Genomic DNA, 7,217 nt, shown 5'->3' with positions numbered 1-7,217 from the left:
ATCTCTACATCTAGGGAATAGATTCTTTTCTCTCATCAGTGAATGATCTCATACCAAACTAATCAGTTTGTCAGTGGGGTTTGTATGTTATAAGAAAATTAAGGTCTTGCTTCTACTTATTCCATATTTGCCCCCATTTAAAGACTCAGCCAGAGCCCATAATAAAATAAAATAAAATAATAAAATAAAATAAAATATGAAATAAAATAAATAAAATAAAAATAATTTAAAAGAACAAGAATACAATTATAATTTTAAGATATGAAGAACTACTATAAACAATTAAGAGACCTCACTGAGATTGGTTTACTAAAAGACAGCACAAGATGTTTCTCTCAAAGATCTCTACACAGAAAGACCTAGATGCTATCTGTTGGCTTTGATGATCCTTGAAGTTCATCCAAACTAATAAAACATACAGCAACAATGTTAGCAGCAGAGTATAATGTGTTGATGAAGGGTCTACAGACTTCTCTGGCTGTTCCACCGGAACCAGAAGGCCAGGGCAAAGGCAAGATAAAGGACCAAAGCAGGTGTGGCACCAGTCCAGAGGATCCCAATAAGAGTTTGGGATCAGTAGGACGGGTCAGGCACACACATATTATCATCCTGCTGTCCTCTGCTCTGGTGAGGCTGCACCTCAAGTACTATGTTCGGTTTTGGGTCCCTCAGTACAAGAAGGATATCAAGGCCCTGAAGCATATCCAGAGATGGGCTACAAAGCTTGTGAAGGGCCTGGAACGCAAGTTGTATGGGGAGCGGCTGAGGGAAGTGGGGTTGTTTAGTCTGGAGAAGAGGAGGCTCAGGGAGACCTTATTGCTCTCTACAGGTGTCTGAAAGGAAGGTGTGGAGAGCTGGGGGTCAGCCTCTTCTCACAGGTAACTAGTGATAGAACTAGAGGGAATGGCTTCAAGTTGCACCAGGGAAGTTTTAGGTTAGAAATTAGGAGACATTTCTTCTCAGAACGAGCAGTCAGGCATTGGAATGGGTTGCCCAGGGAGGAGATGGAGTCGCCGTCCCTGGGGGTATTTAAGGAAAGGTTGGATGTGGTGCTTAGGGACATGGATTAGTGGATGACATTGGTAGTAAGGTCATGGACCAGATGATCTCAGAGGTCTTTTCCAATCCTAATGATTCTATGATTCTGTGATATGACATAGCTGAGGCCAAGCCTGGAGATCCTGATCTGAGGGTTTGTGGAGTTACCTGGCCAGGGACCTGACAATCTGCTATTATTATACCATCTAAATACCCCCCCAAAAGTAAATAGTATTCATTGTGTTTGATATTCTTTTCTTGAAAAGAGGTTAACGTTTTCTGAAAGTATTACAAAGGCATCATATTTATTAAGGTCAGATAAACAGACTCAAACAATCATTTGGAAGTCAATAACCTTTCTGAAGTTCTGAAAAAGCCAGAGTCAGTACTTTAAAGTTGATTTTCTCTTCTGAGTGCATTAGTACTTCCTGCTCCCAGAGCAACTCATAAGAGAGCATGTATAAAATCTCAGAAGGAAAAGACAGTAGGTTCTTTTGCATTTCCCATTCAACTCCAGGCCTGTTCAGAGAAGATCTAAGAAAACCTTTGGATTTTTCAGCATTTGTCTCAACTAAAGTCTTAAAAGTTTGACGTTTGCTCATTACTTTATCAAACTGAAATTTGATTTATATTTCATATTCACATGTTATATGAATAGCTCAGAGAACTTACAGAAAGTGAAAATAAGGGCCACGTATACTTATTAAAATTTGTTCCTTTAAATAAGCTCCTAGTAGAATTTTCTGGGTTCATCAAGAGTCTCCAAAGAGTTCTTACAATGATTAAGAAAGCACAGTTGTATATATAGGTATAAAAAATGCTGAAGGTGGAAGAACCTGGTTTCCTTCTAAACAGTCGGTCCTATGTCAGCAGCAGAGTCTCAAGGTGCAGAGCTACATGTATAGACTGCATTCAAATAAAAGCAGCTCAGCCAGTTTCTTCACCACACATGCAATTACACTCAACAAGTTGAAGCTGAGAAATTTTTACAATTTCAGACATTGATAGATGGCTTATTAAAATTGCTGGACAGTTAGTAAAAATCTGCAATAAATCACGCTGATAGTGTATGGCATGATCACAATACCAGAGAAACTATTATGAAACAATAAGAAGCTTATTAAAAATTAGACTTTTTGAGGACCTTTTCCAGATGATGAAAAATAATGATATAAACTGGTTTTCATTTTTACTTTCAAATTTATACTATACTGTAAAGTGCAACACAAAAAACACAAACTATGGGCCACATCATTTGTGGCCCATTTATCATTTTCACAGTCTCCTTCACAGAATCACAGAATAGTCTAGGTTGGAAGAGACCTCCAAGATCACCGAGTCCAACCTCCTACCTAACGCTAACAAATCTTCCACTAAACCATATCCCTAAGCTCTACATCTAAACGTCTTTTAAAGACCTCCAGGGATGGTGGCTCAACCACTTCCCTGGGCAGCCTATTCCAGTGATTAACAACCCGTTCAGTAAAGAAGATCTTCCTAATATCCAAACTAAACCTCCCCTGGCGCAACTTTATCCCATTGCCCCTTGTCCTGTCACCAGGCACATGGGAGAATAGACCAACCCCCACCTCGCTACAGCCTCCCTTCAGGTACCTGTAGAGTGCAATAAGACCTCTTGTGGATACCCTACAAGACAGATAAACTTGCCCAACTCTCAAAGCTCCTTGTCTTCCTTAAAGATTGCATAGGTTGTTCTGTCACCAAGTCATATCTAATCATCTGAAGGACCAAGGACTGGAGGAGAAGATGTGATAAGGCTTAAGCAATTGCTCAGGTAGCAGCCCACTTCAGCTCCCCTCTTTCAGGGCCAGGCTGGACTAATGAGCACCTCACCTGTAGATCTGTGTACACCCACATAGGCCAGGCACCTCTAGGAAAAGACAAAATGATCACATGTACTGTGTGCCACTGGTATGGCCAGGCCTTTCCACCATCCCATTTGCTGCCACCAAACATCATTACTGCTACACAAGGGCATGCAAGTTTCTGTAAGATCTGTCGTGAAGCTCTTCTGTCCTCTCCTCCACTATTATGGTTAAACCAGGGAACAAAGAGGTATGAACTTCACAGCAGCATTGCCAGGCATTTTGTATACTCTTAATATTCTGCTTTTCTGTAGTTCTTTATATCCTCATGGATTTTCCTTCAGGTTTCTTCCTTCTGCTGCCTGTGACAGACCTTTTGTTCTTATTTTCTGTGTTTGTGACAGTTTAAACCCTCTTTATATTGCTTATACATTTCCACATCAACATAAGAATAGGTATCCCCATTCCCCTTTGTGGCTGTAAGGAAACAGCTGAATGTAGGCTAAACTGAAATCAGATTCTCAAGGCTGCCATCAGTTAAATATTCACCCAAAGACATAGGAATTAAAGCAACCATCCACACTTAGTATTGGACCAAAACATTTGGTGTTGTAGGTTACCCAGAGCTTCCAAAGTATATCTTTGTTCATCCTCAAAATATGACCAAGGATTGACAAGATCAAAATTTTCATTTTTAAAACTCATTTCTACAGGAGGCCAGGCACGTTTGATTCCCCCTGTGTTTTTGTGTTCAGCAGAGTCCTTCTGCATGTGGAGGTTGCAGTGGTAGAGGAGAATGAGGGGTGTGGATCATCTCCACATTCTGCTCCAGATGCCAAAATATCTTGCTGTGGCTTTCTGCCAGAGCAGTGCCTGCCACATTTAGTAAGAGACACAGAATGAAGGGGCTATACGGTTTTATAAACACTTTTAAAAAGAATACATGAGAGGAAAACCTTGGGGTATGCCCATCCAGGCACTGGGAAAATAACTAACTAACTAACTAACTAAATAAATAAATAAATGCTGAAAAATGCTGGTGTAGTGTGATGTGGTCTGTAAAACATTTTTGTACAAAGTATTAAGCTAATGGAAAAAAAAATTTGAGCAATATGAAATTTGCAGATGGATTCTCTTCCAAGATTCAAGTTTCTCTTTGAGTGAAGGAAACTTATCTCTTACTCCAAATGTATCACTAGAAGCATCATTTTTTTTTTTTTTAAGGGGGTGGGGGTGGGGAAGGGAATAGAAAAAAAATAAGGAATCTAATGTTTAATTTAAAGGATGTGCATGGTGGAAAGGATATTCCTCAAGCAGACAAAAAGTTGCCATCAAAATTCTTTGTTATAATAATAAATAAAGACATAAATGGAAATTTTCAAATGCTAAAGTGTTTCAATTTAGACTCTAATTAGTTCCTTTCAAAGCTGTCCACATATTAGCCAAATAACCGCCTTAGAAGAATCAAGAGCATGCAAGGTTCATTTGATCTCACTGGTAACTCCCACTTGGATTAAGCATGCATTTTTTTGGTCCCATATTTCCTGGCAAGGCAATATACTTTCCTGCCTTATGGTTGTTCTATATTTATTCCACATTTTCCTCATGGAGTGCTCCAAACTTCCAGCAAACTCACACCACTGCACAGTGTTCAACATAAAACAGCATATGCTTTTCTCCTGCAATTATCTTTTCAAATATTTAGTCACAGATTCACAAAGTCTCAACTTTATTATTTTTCCCTTTTCCCTGAGAAAAATAGCAACCTGCAGACAGAGCAAGAAGTGGAGGTGACAACAGGCTGTGACCAGCTCCTGAGCTAGAACAGTCAAGGCAAATTCTTGTCCGCACAGACAGAGGCAGAACAAAAGAGCTTGTGAGGGAAAATAAAGCTGCAGGTCTCTGTCACTGCCTGATACTTTCTTCTGTCTTTTAAAAAGCAATTAAAAGTCAAAAATGTTTTTAGAAATAAAGCTGTTTTTCATGCGCACACTGCCATTTTGTGCCACACTGTTCTGAATTTTAAAAAAGACCAAAACCCTCAGTCAATGTTAGCATTTGGCAGCTCAGACCATGAGCTTGTTAAGTTTTACTTGGTAGAGATCTGCAATTTTATAATGTTCTGTGCTGGATAAAAGCCTTATGACTGCTGCCCAACTGGAATGAAGTGGCAATGACATACATGGAAGGATTTTATTGAAATATTTATAAACAAAATTATCAAGACCATCCCCCTGCTCTATGATTATGTATAAATCAATACTTTATTCAAATGAAATATCAAAATTTCACCCAGTACAATGTATAAAACTCATCAGGAGAAAAATGCATCAGACATCATCAACAGGTGGTTCCAAGATCTGTAACAAATCGAGGCAGCATATTACAAGGTTTCTCCCAGTCCACAGCTCACCACAGTAAATGGTAGGCAAATACCATAGGAATTGCCACAGGTGGAATAAAAGGGAACATATGTGATATACAGATCAGTAATTTCATGTCTTTCCTTAAACTTCAGGCAGATTACTTAGGGGTGATCTTTGTGAGAGGCAAGTAGGGACTTCAGTGTCTAGGGCCTACCACACAGGTCCACAGCTGCGTTTCTGTCTACAGAAGATAGCATCCTGCTGTCAGCCTTGCTGCAATTGATGTGAGTGAAGCTGACTGCCTGTCTTTGGCTTCAGGACTAGCAGGAAAAGAGGACAGAGTCCTCAAATGGAAAATGGCATGTGTATCCTTTGGCAAGCAAGTTTTCAGGTGAGAATAAAGTTCTATCTTGTCTAGGCTTAGCAGTGCCTTGTTCACTAAGGATCACTCAGCATGTGGAGTGCTGTCCCATGTCAATCGATCTGCCTCTGGAACTGACCACCTCTTACATGAAAACATTTTGGCAGGCTCCTTCAAGAGGACTGCAGGTATAAGAACACCGTCAATGGTTTTTGTACCCCAGATGCTCTGGTAACACCAGAGCCTAAAAGCCAGTTCTTATTTCCAGCACAGCTTGATACTCAGATTGCCAACAACAGCACTTACGTGCTTCCTCCATCACTACCTTAACAACTGATTTTCCAGGATCAAAGAAATTGTCAAACAATATTGAACAGTCTGGCAACACAACTAGCAGCTCATTTCTGTGAGTTCTGTTAAGTTTCCTTATTTATATTTTGTAGTCCTCAGACACCAGTCAAGCATCCTGCCTGGTTGAGGATAGGCTGGTTGCTCTTGTGAAAGCTGTATGGCAATTATTGTTGCCTTTGTACCTGCAAAATGATCCAATCTGTAGACCTAGATGGTTCTCTCACACCACTCACTCTACTGTGCACTTACTTACAAGAACATACTCTACATCATCCATATAGACCATAATTTCTTCCTTTCCATCTTTTGCACATATTGTACAAGAAAAAAAGATATTCCAGTCTCTATGGATATGGTCACTTGTGTCACACAGTCATGAGAAGCCATTATTTTCACACTACAACACACACAGAGGTAAGCAGTCTAAGATGTGGTTATGGTTGGGTCTGATTCTGGGGCAGAATATTGTCCTTTGCCCAGTGGTAGGAAAGGTGGGGGGAGTCCCCAGTCCCAAATCCAGTGTGGATGCAGACTGGCAGGCCAAGACTCAGGTCCTGGAGGCATAGAATCTGAGGAAAAGACACCTTTATGGTTAAACTCGTAAAGTTTTCTTGCACTGACAGGTGCTCTCTATCTGAACTCACTAGAGTCTTATAAATCACTGGAAATGCCTAAGTATTTTACACCAAATTATTCCAGCAGAAGGGGTATTGTGACCCGAGTAGTCAGCTACTACTAAAATTTGGTTTCCTGAATCCAGTGATGTAAATGAACAAGCTCCCATTCAATTCAGTCTTTTTTTTTTTTCAATCCTTAAGTATTTAATCAGAAATGCTACCAAGAAAGCTCTCTATCCAGTGTTAGCTGAGAACAGACACAAAGAGTGAGACTGATATTATGGTTGTTTTATGGTTTCTAAAACTAATACTTCTTTTGTGCTCCACAGTAGTTTTTAGAAAATAAAGGATTAGAAACAAAAATGTGTGATTTCTTAATGTACTTGGTTTTCCAAAATCCTTCCCACACTCAGCTCCTGCAGGCAGTTAACCATGAAACACCACAAGACACTGTGCTTTAAGTGATGTCAAGGAGGTTCTCTAAGGGAAGTATTTCAGTGTACTGCTCTGAAAGACTCCAGGGACATAGACAAAGCACTGGAGTAAGACAAATGCACAAAATACATGGCAGGCTGTCCTGAAATAGCTTGACAGTAGTTCAGACTCAGATACAAGCCTCAATTAAGAAACAACATTGATTACAGCTGTTAGTCCTCTA

Source organism: Oxyura jamaicensis, chromosome Z (assembly GCF_011077185.1).
Source record: "Oxyura jamaicensis isolate SHBP4307 breed ruddy duck chromosome Z, BPBGC_Ojam_1.0, whole genome shotgun sequence".
NCBI classification, from domain to species: Eukaryota; Metazoa; Chordata; class Aves; order Anseriformes; family Anatidae; genus Oxyura; species Oxyura jamaicensis.
The sequence above is the reverse complement of the archived record's forward strand: the minus strand, read 5'-3'. Positions refer to the sequence as shown.